The sequence below is a fragment of the Loxodonta africana genome, chromosome 10, assembly GCF_030014295.1.
Source record: "Loxodonta africana isolate mLoxAfr1 chromosome 10, mLoxAfr1.hap2, whole genome shotgun sequence".
In the NCBI taxonomy this organism is placed as follows: domain Eukaryota; kingdom Metazoa; phylum Chordata; class Mammalia; order Proboscidea; family Elephantidae; genus Loxodonta; species Loxodonta africana.
Window position 1 is genome coordinate 53,337,586 of NC_087351.1, and position 14,817 is coordinate 53,352,402.

Here is a 14,817-nt window from a genome sequence, read left to right on the forward strand (position 1 = left end):
AGTAGAGGGCATTCGAAAAAGAGGAAGACCCTCAACGAGATAGACTGAGACAGTGGCTACAACAATGGGCTCAAACATAGCAGTGATTGTGAGGATGGCACAGGACTGGGCAATGTTTCGTTCTGTTGTACATGAGAGTGCTATGAGTTGGAACCAACTCAATGGCACCTAACAACAACAACAAGAGTACGTTCAAGTAACTCCATAGATCTCCATGTGTATTGCAGGAACCTTATAACAAAATATTTCCAATTCTTCCTCCCGCCATCCTTTTTGACATTTATGGCACTCGTTTCCCTTATCAATATGCTATAGTCACTTACACTTAATACATTGTTAATATTATTACTTTGAACACATACTAATCTATTAGATCAATTAAAAATGAATAAAATGAAGATTTCATTTTACCTTCGTATATATTTCTTCTCTGGCACTCTTTTTATTTTTATGCAGAACTAAGTTTCTGACCTATATCATTTTCCTTCTCTCTGAGAACATTTTTCTTTTAACATTCCTTTCAGGGCTAGTCTGTCAGTGAAGCCCACCATTTTTGTTTGTCCGAGGAAGTCTTTGTTTCTTCTTCAATTATGAAGGAAAATTTTGCTGGATATATGCAATTCTAGATTGATAGGTTTTTTTTTTCTTTAAAAAAAAAAAATTTCAAATATTTCACTCCATTCTTTTCTTGCTTGTTTATCTGACGATAAGTCCACTATCACCCTTACCCTTATTCCTCAATTGCACTTTCAATACCCGTGGGACAGACGTTATTCCACCTACTTTTTATGCTTCTGGAGTTCTTTGGAAATGGGGTAGCTCAATTTTAAGGCCTTTAGGCTCAAGGTGGGAGCCTTTTGAAATGATAAAACTCAAAAATCCTGAGTGGGACCCTTATTTTTGTGTAGACTGAGTGTTGTCTTACATGATACCTCCCAAATATGTAAATTTTCTAAACTCTTCACAGATTTGCCTTCCTATCTGCCACTGAAGCCTCCTCACTTTGTTTCCCAGTCACTATGTTCTCATGAGAATGTATTTATCACAAGAATAAGCTATTGCCAGTTTTTATCCAGTCATAGTGGCCATTTTTTCCCTTATTCCATTCATTGTTTCCAGGTGTTACTGGCTCCCTTCTTTTCTAGCTTCTGAACAGTAATTAATGACTTCCCAATAATTTTTTTTTTTTTTTTTTAATAAGGAATAATGCATTGCAGTGGTACTTTTCAAGGATTGGAACTGATATAAGTTCATCTTACGTTGCATTCAGTCTTAGGGTCCAACCGTTGTTTCCTTGAGTAGCAGGTGGAATGTACCACTTTGAACAGTTCTGCAGTATTCCGGGGCTGCTGTTTCTGATACTTAGCCGTTAGTACTGCTTTTGTTATAACGAAGAACACATAGTAGTGATAATTTTTGAGATTCAAATTCCTCTCATTTTATTTATTTGGCCTGTCAGTACTGCTTTTGCAGTAATGAAGAATGCATCGTAGCAGTAAATTTCCTGAGATTAAAAAAAAAAAAATCTCTTGTCTTTATTTGGGCTGTAAGTGCTGCTTTTCAGTAGGGAAGAATGCATTGTACCATGTTTTAAAAAGTTTCATGAAAAACAATAAAAGGGCTAAGAAGAAGGAAACTAGAATAAAATGTATGTGTAGTCATTGCCAAGTGCTTTCATGGTTTACTTCATGCTTTGCAAATCAAGAAATAAAAAAAATTTCAAAACCAATTTTATCATTGACTCATATCAGCAGGATTTACGTTGTCCAGGGGCTGCTGGAACAGCTGGGATCCCAGATAAAGGGTTTCAAAGCCTGTAACTTGTAACAGGTGAGGCTTCATCTTGCTTACTTTGGACACATCATCAGGAAATACCAATCTCTAGAAAAGGACATCATGTTTGGTAAAGTACAGGGTCAGTGAAAATGAAGGAAGCCCTCCATGAAGTGGCTTGACAAGGTGGTTGCAACAATGGACTCAAACGTACCAAGATTGTGAGAATGGCAGAGGACTGGGCAATGTTTCCTTCTGTTATATATAAGGTCACCAAGAGTCTGAACCAATCTGATGGCAACAAACAACAACAGGTGAGATATGACTGGTAAAATATTTTACCCTGGAGCATAGACCTTTGTTATACAGAACATCTTGGAAGTATTTTACAATGATTATGCTTCCCTCCTGCCAAAGCAAAGAAGATATATATTTTTGGGGATCCTAACTGAAAGGACGTGGTAGGATTCCTGTAGGGATAGTGACAAAACTGTCGGTCCCCCATAAGACCGGTAACCTCAAAGCCTTTCTTAATCCACACTCAGCCTCCATCAGTTTGCCAAAATTACATTTAAGAATTCCTTCAAGTTTTTGACTGCAATGGCTTCTATTTAAGCAAATATATCTTGGCTGTTACTCTTCAAATTCACCTGTCTCTCCCGATTTAGGGCAGTAGTTTGCCCTGCAACTTCAGTTCTCTGACAGGTCCAAGAAAAGTTGTTGCTTTTCAGTTAGTACAGCCATTTATTGTTGTAAGTATTGGGGTGATGACTTCCAACTTCTTTACGTATTGAAGTTGAAACTAGGAGTCTCATTCTTTTTCAGTTATGCAAAAAGTTATATTAATCTACTATCTTTTTATTGGTGTTGAAAACTTTGTTCTATTGATTTGATAAGCTTTACCTCCAAAAAAAGAAAAAATCTGGAGAAACCATTGATTTAAAAAATCATATTATAGCCTTTACTTTACTTGATGCGTCTGAACTTATATATTGCATTTTATGTCAGTAAACACCGCATTTGGTTTATGAAGGAAAATATGTTTTTTCTATAAGAGAAAGAAAATCTCATGTTAAACTCAGTGTTTCCTAGATTTCTTCTCTAGGAGTCCTAGGCCCTTGGTGATAATACATTCTGCTCTATTTTCATCAACATCTTTTTGTTTCAACCACTGGCATTCTTTGAATCAGATCATCCCTCTCACACATCACGTACCAACAGCCTTACCTGGACTTACTTTATTTGACTACTTCATGAATAAGCCTGGCTAAGGAAATATTTTATTAGGAATATTAATAAAAATTAAAAAAAAAAAAAAAACCATTCCTGTTGAGTCAATTCTAACTCATAGTGACACTATAGGACAGAGTGGAACTGCCCCACAGGGTTTCCAAGGCTGAAATCTTTACAGAAGTAGACAGTCACATCTTTCTCATGCAGAGCTGCTCATGGGTCTGAACTTTGAGTTAGCAGCTGAGCACTTAGCCAGCTGTGCCACAAGAGCTAGTACTCCTGATTTTCCTGCCCTGGGCACCAGAATCTTGAAATGAGATTATAGTTATCACCATTTCTGCATGGTTGTAAATGTCCTACCTTGAGGCCCAGTTGAGTGTGCAAAAACAAAAAAAAAACTTCAACATTCATTTTTACTTTAGTCTCTCCAACTGCCTTTATTTCCTCTGGCTCAAAATGGGCTCAAAATGAGACACTATCTTCTGTTACTACCTTCTTCTTCATCTTCATGCATGACTGTTATGATTCTCCCTGTTTGATGACCCCATAATAGCCCTCTTCAAAAACTCACACTTCTTTCCATAGAATCCAAAAACCACTGCTGCTGCCAGGGCAATATTTCTCCATGTGAAACCTCCCTGGGCTTTGTACGGAGATGTAGGTAGAGAACTTCCAGAATGAGGCATCATTATGTGAGAGAAAACTGTACATTTCCACTGTGCTCACTTTGTGGTTTGTCTGTATTTTAATCTTAGCTCTTTATACTGCACCTGTGATAAACAACTCCTGTGCTGAGTGCTGACAAGCAGGTCAGCAGAAGGGGTTGGTGCCTCACTTGAGCACCTTTTCTTCCTCACATCCAGGGCAGAAACTTTTCTCAGGGAGTTAAACTGTTCTGCCCAGATCATTGGTACAGTTCGTATCCCACTATCATGTTTCCTTGGTTGCAGTCTCAGGCATTGTGTGCTATTAGGATGAAAAGTCCAATACTTTGCCCTGTCCCCAGGCCATGCCTGATGCCCAGCCACAGCAATGTCTGCATACCATCTTGGAACAACTCCTGCCTTTATAACTATTCAGTCACTTCCTCCTCCTACATTTGTCTCCAGCCATTCAATATAGGTTTTATTTCTTCAATGGCAGTATTTGTTAAGTTTTTTATAGGATAAAAAGAAAAGACTAGATGATAACTGAGTTCCTTTTGAATTCTTAGATTTTATACTTAATACAAATGCCTCCACAAGAATATGCCTATGGAGGATCTGCTCATAACTTCTCACCTTATGTGATTTTCTTATAACTCTTACATTTGAATCAGTGCACTTTACATAAATTTTCCAAGAAATTACTGTCATAGAATACAGCCATTTTTGTTAAGCTTCTTTCCCCGAACTACTGGGATATGAGGGATTGATATTCTTAGCATTGTTCTTCCATAGTAAGAATTTATTTGTATAGCCAAAAAAGAAAGTTTCATCACATGGAAAATAAAAAGTCACACGATGACAAATTTTCAGTCTTTAGATGTTTAATTCTCATGCAGGCCTAAAAAGACAGGACAATTCCTTGGGCGTCTCCCAATGGATGTATCCAGAAGCATCAATCTTCAGTACTTCCAAAACCTGCAAAGATGCTAACTATGACTTTTATTACTCATTTATTCTCTATTATTTCTTTTACATATTTGTTCAGAAAGTATTTACTAAGCACTTAGGCATTGACTGGACAACATACTCCCTCTCCTCACGTAGGAAATCAATAAATGAACATTTCAATTCAGTGTGTTCAGTTCTCTGTTAGGAGAAAACACAGCAGGCAACGGAAAGCACATAAAAAAGACACCTTAAGCCTCATCTGGAGCCCTGGTGGCGCAGTGATTAAGAGCTACGATGAGCTACGGCTGCTAACCAAAAGGTCGACCCTTTGAATCCGCCAGCTGCTCCCTGGAAATCCTATGGAGCAGTTCTACTCTGTCCTATAGGGTTGCTGTGAGGTGGCATATACTCTTCAGCAATGGATTTGGTTTTCTTTGGTTTAAGCCTCATTTGGGAGATGTGGATTATCAGGCTTCTAAGAGTTAATAGTTAAGCATAATCCTGGAGGAAAAGAAAAAGGAGAACACATAAGCAAAGGTAAGAAGGATATTCCAGTAAACAGAAACAGCATATACTAAGGCCCACAGAAGATAGAGAATTAAGATGGGGGTGGGCATGGGGATGTTTGGAATATGGAATTCTATATGAAGAATGGTGTGATAGGTGTGGGCAAGGGACCTGGAGGGGCAAGAGAATAGGTAAGAGAAATAATCAAAGCCTTCTATTACTCTCTCTATCCAGATCATTTTGTTAGGTCAGAACTCCAAGGTCTTTCTTTCTTCCACAATCCTCTAACAGTAGTTTAACACTAGTCCTGTCCTACAGTCTTGTTAATGCATTGGAAAAAAAAAAAAAAACAATAGCACACAAGAAGGCAGGAGAACATAAAAGCAAACTAAATGTTTGAGATACAGCGAATCTCCAAAACAGTCAGCCAGTTTTAGAGGAAATGGTGGATGAGGAGGCTGAAAGATAGACTGACAATGTACTTGAAATAGTTTCAATGCTGTAATGAAAAAGTGGGCCTTTTTTCCCGGCAAGTGCTAAAGGGCTAATTAATATGTTAGAGAATATTGGCACAAACTTTGTTTTATGAGTGTAATTTAAAACTTTTATTTTAAAACATTTAAAGATATTATAATTGAAAAATATTCCACCATTTATTACTCAGATAACAGCACAATAAGGAAGCCTAGATTTTTGCAATTCCAAGGCCATATACCAGGTTAGTGATAGTTTACCAAATTACAGATCACACATCTCCAATGAAACTGATAGCTTTACGAATGAAAAAGAATGCAGCATCAGGGCTGAAAGACTTTTTAACAACCTGTGATATGCAGATGACACAACGCTGCTTGTTGAAAGAGGACTTGAAGTACTTACCGATGAAGATCAAAGACTACAGCCTTCAGTATGGATTATACTTCGACATCAAGAAAAAAAAAAAAAAACACAACTGGACCACTCAGCAACAACATGATAAATGGAGAAGGGATTGAAGTTGTCAAGGGTTTAATTTTACTTGGATCTACAATCAACAACCATGGAAGCAGCAGTCAAGAAATCAAAGGATGCATTGCATTGGCTAAATCTGCTTCAAAAGACCTCTTTAAAGTGTTAAAAAGCAAAGATTTCACTTTAAAGACTGAGGTGTGCCTGACTCAAGCCATGGTATATTCAATTGTCTCATATGCATGCAAAAGCTGGAGAGTGAATAAGGAAAAGTGAAGATGAATTGATGCTTTTGAATTATGGTGTTGATGAAGAATACTGAATATACGATGAACTGCCAGAAGAACAAACAATTCTGTCTTGGAAGAAGTAGAGCCAGAATGTTCCTTAGAAGGGAGGATAGCGAGACTACATCTCATGTAATTTGGACATGTTATCAGGAAGGACCAATCCCTGGAAAAGGACATCATGTTTCGTTATGCAGAGGATCAGTGAAAAAGATGAACACTCTCAATGAGATGGATTGACACAGCGGCTGCAACAACGAGCTCAAACATAGCAATGATCATGAGGATGGCGCAAGACTGGGCAATGTTTCTTTCTTTTGTATCTAGAGTTGCTGTGAGTCACAACTGACTCAATGGCACCTAACAACAACAACATGATTGTTATCCTTATAATCTGTTTCCCTAACATAATTTCTACTTCTCTGATTTTCTAGTGAAAAGATGACTAATTTAAACAATGAAGGCAGAAAAATTTTTAAGAGGTGCTTATGACATGTTGTAACCAGTACACCAGAATATAAATATAAATTGAAACAAAGACCCTGATTGCATTATAGTATGTAGAAATATGTAGGGGTAATAAATTCAATGAACTAGATTAGGGTTGGCTCTTGTCCATGAATAGAGTAGAGAGCCACTTGGATCTTCCCAGCAAGGACTCCAGCTCTTAATTAACAGAGATGATATTTTGGCTGTGTGTGACGTACTTGAATTTGGATAATATTTTGATTAGCAAGTAATCAGAAAGAATTTATTCAGCACTACTCCACTATGGGTCTTTAAACAGCCAAGTAAATTGTCATTGTTAATGAGGAGTTATTATTCACAAGTGAGAACAAATAAGCCAAACACTATTCCTATTGTCTGAATATTGGTGAAAATGCTATGTAAACAAAAAAAAATCTTAAATGAAAATAAGATGTAAAAAATTTAGGCTTAAAATTTTTCACCTGTGTTATTTGCACACCTACTTTAAAAAACAAAACTTGTATCTATGTTTCTTTTCTTTCTTCTACTGTGTTTTGCTGCCTCAAGTTTTTTGATAAGTCCTAATGGGTAGATATATAACCAAATAAACAAGTACATATAGAGGATTTCAGTTAGTGATAAATTGGATGAAGTCAAACAAAGGAGGGTGAAAGGTGCAGGGAATACTGCTGTGGGATGGGAAGGAAGGAGAAAGATCAGTTAAGCCTTTACTGAAGCAGGGGCGTGAGAAGGGAGAGGAGCAATCCTCACGGATATATGGTGGAAGAACCTTCTAGAAAAACTAGCAAAATCAAAGGCCCTGAGTCTGAATCATGCATGTTATGTTTGAGGAAAAGCAAGGAGGCTACCAGAAATTGTACACTACTTTGTCCACAGTATCTCAAAGGAGCTGACCACACAGTAGGAATTCAATAAATATTTGTTGAATGAATCCAGCATGCTCAAGTAGTGAGAAGATGATTATAAGATGTGGATCAGAGAATATCAAGAATGGTCTTGTAGAGCTATTCTAAAACCTTTGGCTCTTATTCTGAGAGAAATGGATTTGGAGAATGGAAGTGACATGATCTGACACATGATATAATAAGACCCTCTAGCTGCTGTGCTTTTAGAGACTTAAGAAGGAAAGGACAAAAGCAAGGAGAACAAGTGGAAATTATAACAATCCAGGTGACAAATGATAGTATCTTGGGCCAATATAATCACAGTGAATGTGGTAGAAGTGGTCAGACTCCATACATGCTTCGAAGTTGTAAACTGTAGGATTTGTTAATAGATTTATGGGATGTGAGCAAAAAGAGTGGCCAAAGATGATTGTTAGCTGAATATCTGTAAGAAAGGAATTATACTTACTGAGATGGAAAAGACCGTGGGAAGAACAAGTTAGGGAGAGTTGTCTAATAAGAAATTAATTTGGGGATATGTTAAGTTTGAAATATGTACTAGACATCTACGTGGAGAAGTGGGCAATCAGATCTATAATGCTGTAGTTCAGATGAGAGGTTGGATTTGGGAGTTCTTAGCACAGATGGTGTTCAAAGCCATGTGACAAGGTGAAGCCATCAAGGGAGTGAGGGCAGTGGGAAAGCATCAGAGGACTAAGCCTTGGGATACACCAATAAACAGAAGATAGAAAGATGAGAAGAGACCCATAAACAGGATTTAGAAGGAATGGCCAGTAAAATAGGAGGAGAACAAAGAGAAAATCTTGGCAGGATCATGTATGAAGAAGGAGAAAGTGATGAAGTCAATAGGTCAAAGAAGTTGAGAACTGGGAATTGTGATGATCAGTGGTGATTTTGACAAAATCAATTTCACTGTAGTGGTAGGAACAAAGGTAGTTAGGGAAAGTTCAAGACAGAATAAGAGGAGAGGAATGATAAATAGCAAGTATAGATAATTCTTTTGAAGAATTTTGCTGTAAGGTTAGCAGAGAGGTGCTCATTTCAGCAGCATGTATACTAAGATTGGAACGATACAGAGATTAGCATGGTCCCTACGCAAGTATGACATGCAAATTCGTGAAGTTAGCAGAGAGACTGGACGGTACCTGGAAGGATATGTGCGCTCAAGGTTTTCGTTTGTTTTAACATGAGTGACACTGCATCCTATCTGTATGATCGTGGAATGATTCATTAGAATGGAAATTTTGCTGATGTGGAATGGAGAGGAAACAAATTGCTAAAATAGACTTTCATACTGATGAGAGTCAGTATGACTAAATGAGGAGCTGGTCTGAAATATGAATGGGGAATTCATCTACAATAACAGAGGGTAGACAGAGACTATGGGCAGATTGGGAATGTATAGGAATAATTTCCTGATTTCTTCTATTCTCCCAGTGAAACAAAAACAAGATCACCTACAGAGAGTTAAGGAGGAGATGCTAGAGGAGAGAAAAGAGAAGTGAAATAACAGTCAGAGGCAGTGGGAGTATAGACAAACTAGGAAACGTAGTAGACTCGCTAAGTACTAAAAGCCCATGAAGGTCAGTGGTTATTATTTAAAGTGAAACTAGTTGACACTGTTATATTTTTATCCCCAATCATATTCAGCCACCTAGTAAGGACATGGAAACCCTGGCAGCATAGTGGTTAAGTGCTATGGCTGCTAACCAAAAGGTCAACAGCTCGAATCCACCGGGCGCTCCTTGAAAACTCTGCGGGGCAAATCTACTCTGCCCTATAGGGTCGCTATGAGTCGGCATCGACTCAATGGCAATGGGTTTGGTTTTTTGGTTTGGAGTATGGACAAGGAGAAGGTGGAGAGCTGGATATAACCAGGATTAGGAGTGAGGATTTGCCATATGAAATGCTATATGATACGCACTCACATAGAAATAATATCAAACTAAAAAATGCCCAGCAACATATATATATGTAGAAAACAATGAAATCCTGCCGTGACTACTAGTCTTAAGGTTAAAAACAACAAAAACAAATTAAATTAGCTACCAGTGTTTTGGCTATAGGAGTCCCTGGGCGGTGCAAATGATTAAAGCATTTGCCTTCTAACTGAAAGGTTGGAGGTTTGCGTTAACCCAGGGACACCTCAGAAGAAAGGCCTGGCGAGCTACTGAAAAATTAACCACTGAATAACTTATGAAGCACAGTTCTACTCTGACACACATAGGGTCTCAAGGAGTTGGAGTTGACTCAGTGGCAACTGGTTAACTGGTTTTAACTAAACAATCTCAAATAATCAGATTTAAAAGAGCATATACTTTATGTCAACATAGACACTGGTATTTAAATGCCTGTATTTTTAGCACAAGTTAAATACCTACCCCTACTGCTTCTCTCTCCACTTACCCCTCTTCTCTACCAACCACAGGTAAGCAGCTTAATTTATTCATCTCTGATAGGGAAATAAATGGTGCCTAGACATGGGTCAGGCACCAATACAGCTGCAACTTGAGAGTGATTCTCATGTCCTTATACCTGAGAACTTCACAATTTCTTCTACTGAGAGCAAATTGTTTCTTTTACCTATAAAGTGATGGGGAAAAAAAAAAGAGTTCTTTCTCTTTCATTAGGGAGCATGTTCATTGTTAATACAGCGTTTACAATAATGCTTTTCCTATCTCTTACAGCTATTTTGAGAAAATAGACTGGAAATTTCATTTAATGAAAAAAAAAGAAGACATCCTAAAAAACAAACAAAAAGTCTAAATGGCCTTTTTCACAATTGGTTCTCACTGACTGGTAAAAAAGCAATTTTGTGAGTCTTTTGACTGGTTCCTTTACAGTAATGTGAGCGTGGTAGGAAGCTGGCAGAAACTCCTCTCATTTGGAACAATAATACCTTAGAAAGAAAAGCAGAATTTGCTCTTAGAAATATATTTTTGAAAGACTTCTCGTAATAGGAGGCTTTTCAAGCATATTGGAGGCAACTTGGATATTTGTGAGGCAGAAATGTTTCACTATTATTCTCATCACAGTCATCATTATAAAAAAAAATAGAAAACATGTAGCAATGGGCTGTGTGAAGTTTAAAGTGATTTACATAGTCAGTCCTTCCTTTTTGGTACCAAAAATTTTGAGGGTCTAGCTGTATTCACAGACTGTTTTGACCCATTTCAGAGAAAAAATATTTTGAGACAAAATGAGTTGAATAACTTACTAGTCTATAACCGACATTCAAAGATGGACTTTTAAGTTTTGTTGCGGAGTCAGGAAACTTGAGTTATCGCTTGTTGTTTTAGGTACCATTGAGTTAGTTTCCACTCATGGCCACTCTATGTGCATCAGAACGAAACACTGCCCGGTCCTGCACCATCCTCACAATCGTTTTTATGCTTAAGCCCATTGTTGCAGCCAATGTGTCAATCCATTTCATTGAGGGTCTTCTTTCTCTTCTTCGCTGACCCTCTATTTTATACCTACCAGAAACTAGCAATGCAAAATGGAGAAACAAGGTGATAGGTGTCTTTCTATCTTTGATGTTCATCTTTAAAATAAGGGATGGGTCTCACAATACTGTTGGAAAAAAAAGAAATTAAATATGTAAGTTATTTTCCCAGTTTTTAACAAAAGCCATGTGAACATGAATCCTTTTGCATATTCTTCTCTGAAGACTTATTCAGCTTTTGCACTGTGTTATTTATTGAGAATCCAACAGTAAATCTCTCTAGCTCTCAGTTACCTCATCTGTAAATGGGCATGATAAACTTAGACTTCTGATCTCAATGATCATGGTTAAAAATAAATAAGACAATATATGTGGTTGTTGTGCGCTGTTGAATTGATTCCAACTCATAGAGACCATACAGAACAGAGTAGAAGTGCTCCACAGGATTTCCTAGGCTGTAATCTTTATGGGAGCACATCCCCAGATCTTTTCTCCTTGGGAGAGGTTGGTGGCTTCGAACTGCCATTCTTTACATTAGTAGCCAAGCGCTTAGCCATTGCACTGTCAAGGCTCTTTACCACAACATATAAAAACAGCTTTTAAATGATAAAGCACTACTCAAATATGAAACATTAATATTAATCTTTATGTCCTTTTTATAAGGCATTCTACTTAGGGCATGCTGGATAAGTAAAAACATTTTTCCAGGTGATTTTTTTTTTTATCATGGTAAATATGTACGTAACAAGTTGTATGCCATTTCAACATGTACAACTCAGTGACATAAGTTATGTCTATCATGTTGTTCAACCATTACCATCATCTGTTTCCAAATATTCCCATCACTCTTCCCATCACTCAGTGTCCTTTAAGCATGAGTCTCCCTTTTCCCCTCCCTCCTTCCCACCCCCGATAACCACTAATAAATAAACTTTGATCTCAAGTTAAACATAGTTATCATGTGATCACACAATCCCAATCCTAGGTATGTATCCAGAAGTATTGAAATCAGGAATGAAGACAGATGATTATATACAAAAGTTCATTGCAACACAATTCACAATAGCCAAAGGGTGGAAACAGCTTAAATGCCCATCAGTGGATAAATGAATAAATAAAATATGATACATAAATATAATGGAATATTACTCAGACACAAAGAGAAATAAAACCTGATATATGTTATGACACAGATGAACCTTGAAAACTTATGCTGAGTGAAATAAGTTAGTCTGCTCCAGGCAAACAGAGACCAGTTATTGTACCTTGGATGGCTGCTTTAACCTTTTAAGACCCCAGGCACTATGCAACACTATGATCTGGAAGGCAGAAGAGAAGCACTAAACATGATATTAGGCCAACTGACTGGAATATTTCATGAAACCATGACCCTATACCTTCAAACCAAGAAACCAAATCCCATAAGGTATTTGCTTGTACAAACGGAGCTGCAGTAGCTACTCTTCTATTGTTGTTGTAAACATATGTGTCACACAACATTTGCCCTTCAACTCTTTACTGGTGTACAACTTATTGACATCAATTACATTAATTGGCTGTGCAACTCTTACCCTTAATGTGAATTTTCCATCACTGCAAATGGAGACTCAATCAGTATAACATTTTAAAAGCTAATTGATAAGAACAATAATAATAGCACTTACCCTGTGTCATGGATTGAACTGTGCACCCCCCCCCAACATATGTGCCCACTTGGTTAGGCCATGATTCCCATTATTGTGTGGTTGTCCTCCATTTTGTGATTGTAATTTTATGTTGAAGAGGATTAGGGTGGGATTGTAACACCACCCTTACCCAGGTCACATTCCTGATCCAAGGTAAAGGGAGTCTCCCTGGGGTGTGCCCTGCACCACTTTTATCTCTCAAGAGATAAAAGGAAAGGGAAGCACACAGAGAGTTGGGGACCTCATACCACCAAGAAAGCAGCACCCGGAGCAGAGCGCAGCCTTTGGACCCAGGGTCCCTGAGCCTGAGAAGCTCCTCGACCAGGGGAAGATTGAGGACAAGGACTTTCCTCCAAGCCAAGAGAGAGAGGAAGTCTTCCCCTGGAACTGACACCCTGAATTTGGACTTTTAGCCTACTTTACTGTGAGGAAATAAATTTCTCTTTGTTAAAGCCATCCACTTGTGGTATTTCTGTTATAGCAACACTAGATGACTAAGACACCTTGTGAAGGAAAATATTATAAACTCTTAATCCTTCCAACAACCCTATGAAGTAGCAATAGCTATTTTATAGACAAGGAAACACTAACAAAAAAAGTGTAAGCAAATTATCCAAGGTGTCATCTAGCTAGGAAGTTTTAGAGTGGAGTTTCACATCTGGGCAATCTAACTCTAAAACCCACACTCTGACAGGGAAAAGCATAGTGAACACACGAAGTAAGAACTACTTGTATAACTCACTCATCGGGTCCTACCGAAAGCCCATTATGTGTTCCTGCCATGTGAAGAGAATGCAGAGGTAGAAGAATCAAAACTTTTCAAGTCACGAAAGGAAAGAAAACAAGGTAAGTCACAAGTTTAACGGCCTATAATTCAGAAGGAAGCTTGGTTCATACAAACTAGAACAGTTTTTATTTGATTTTATTATTTTATTTTGGAAACCATAATGGAGGAGGTAGACCTTTGTAAAAAAAAAAAAAAGATTTTTATAGGTGGAAAGGACAGCAGTGAATGTCTCTAGTAACAATGTTAAACTTTACCCTAGACCTGTACTCCCGGTAAACAGAAACCTTTAAGAAATGCCCCTAACCTTTTGTGTCCTGGCATGTGACTGAGATAAGATTCACTCACAGGTATCTTCTTGTTTTCCTATGACAAGGCCAAATACAAGCCTGTCAAATTCCTATTCTTTGCCTTGTAAAAGATTAGCTGAATACTTTGTTCCTATTGACCAACTTGAATGAAAGAGCAGCTACTGTGAAGCAACCTAGCTTTAGTGAAGTTTCCCTCCTTTCTCAGGCCCTGAAATTTGATCCACACTCAGCCTGAGCCAGCCTACAACCTGATCAACTGTTCTATCATGCCACCTGTTCTTATCACTTCCCCATACTATCTCTTTTTTTAGCTGGAGTCTCTGTGTGGTGCGAACAGTTAACGCAAACAGCTGTTAACCAAAAAAACATCAATTCGAGTCCATCTAGGTGTGTTTCTAGTAGTCTTGGTGATCTACTTCCAAAAAGTCAGCCATTGAAAACCAAAAACATACGGAGCACATTTCCACTCTGACACACATGAAGTCTCCATAGTTGGAGTCAACTCGAAGGCAACTGGTTAATTTTGGCTACACAATCCCAAATAATCAGATTTAAAAGAGTGTATACTTCATATCCATGTAAACACCGACATTTAAACACTTTTCTCCTTACCTAAATCCAGATTTGGGTTTTTGTTTTGTTTTTTCCAGTTGTTTGCCATTATTTACAAAACCACCTCTGGGTACTTTTATGAGTATATCTATAGGGTAATGAGAGATTTTGAATGGGCAAAAACAGAACAACTCAGTGACTATGAACAGAGCAATGCACTGAAATGTGCAACAATTAAAAAAAAACAAAAAACAAACCCATCGCTATCAAGTCGATTCCAAATCATAGCGACCCTATAAGACA

The 14,817-nt window shown here is 37.8% G+C and overlaps 1 non-coding gene across 1 annotated transcript; it reads left to right on the forward strand.

Annotated features, from left to right (window-relative positions):
• The first annotated feature begins 8,769 nt into the window (after nt 1–8,769).
• Nucleotides 8,770–8,873, forward strand: LOC111750253 (U6 spliceosomal RNA). Its single transcript, XR_002785403.2, has one exon. It is a non-coding gene; the product is annotated as a U6 spliceosomal RNA (small nuclear RNA).
• Nucleotides 8,874–14,817: the final 5,944 nt, after the last annotated feature.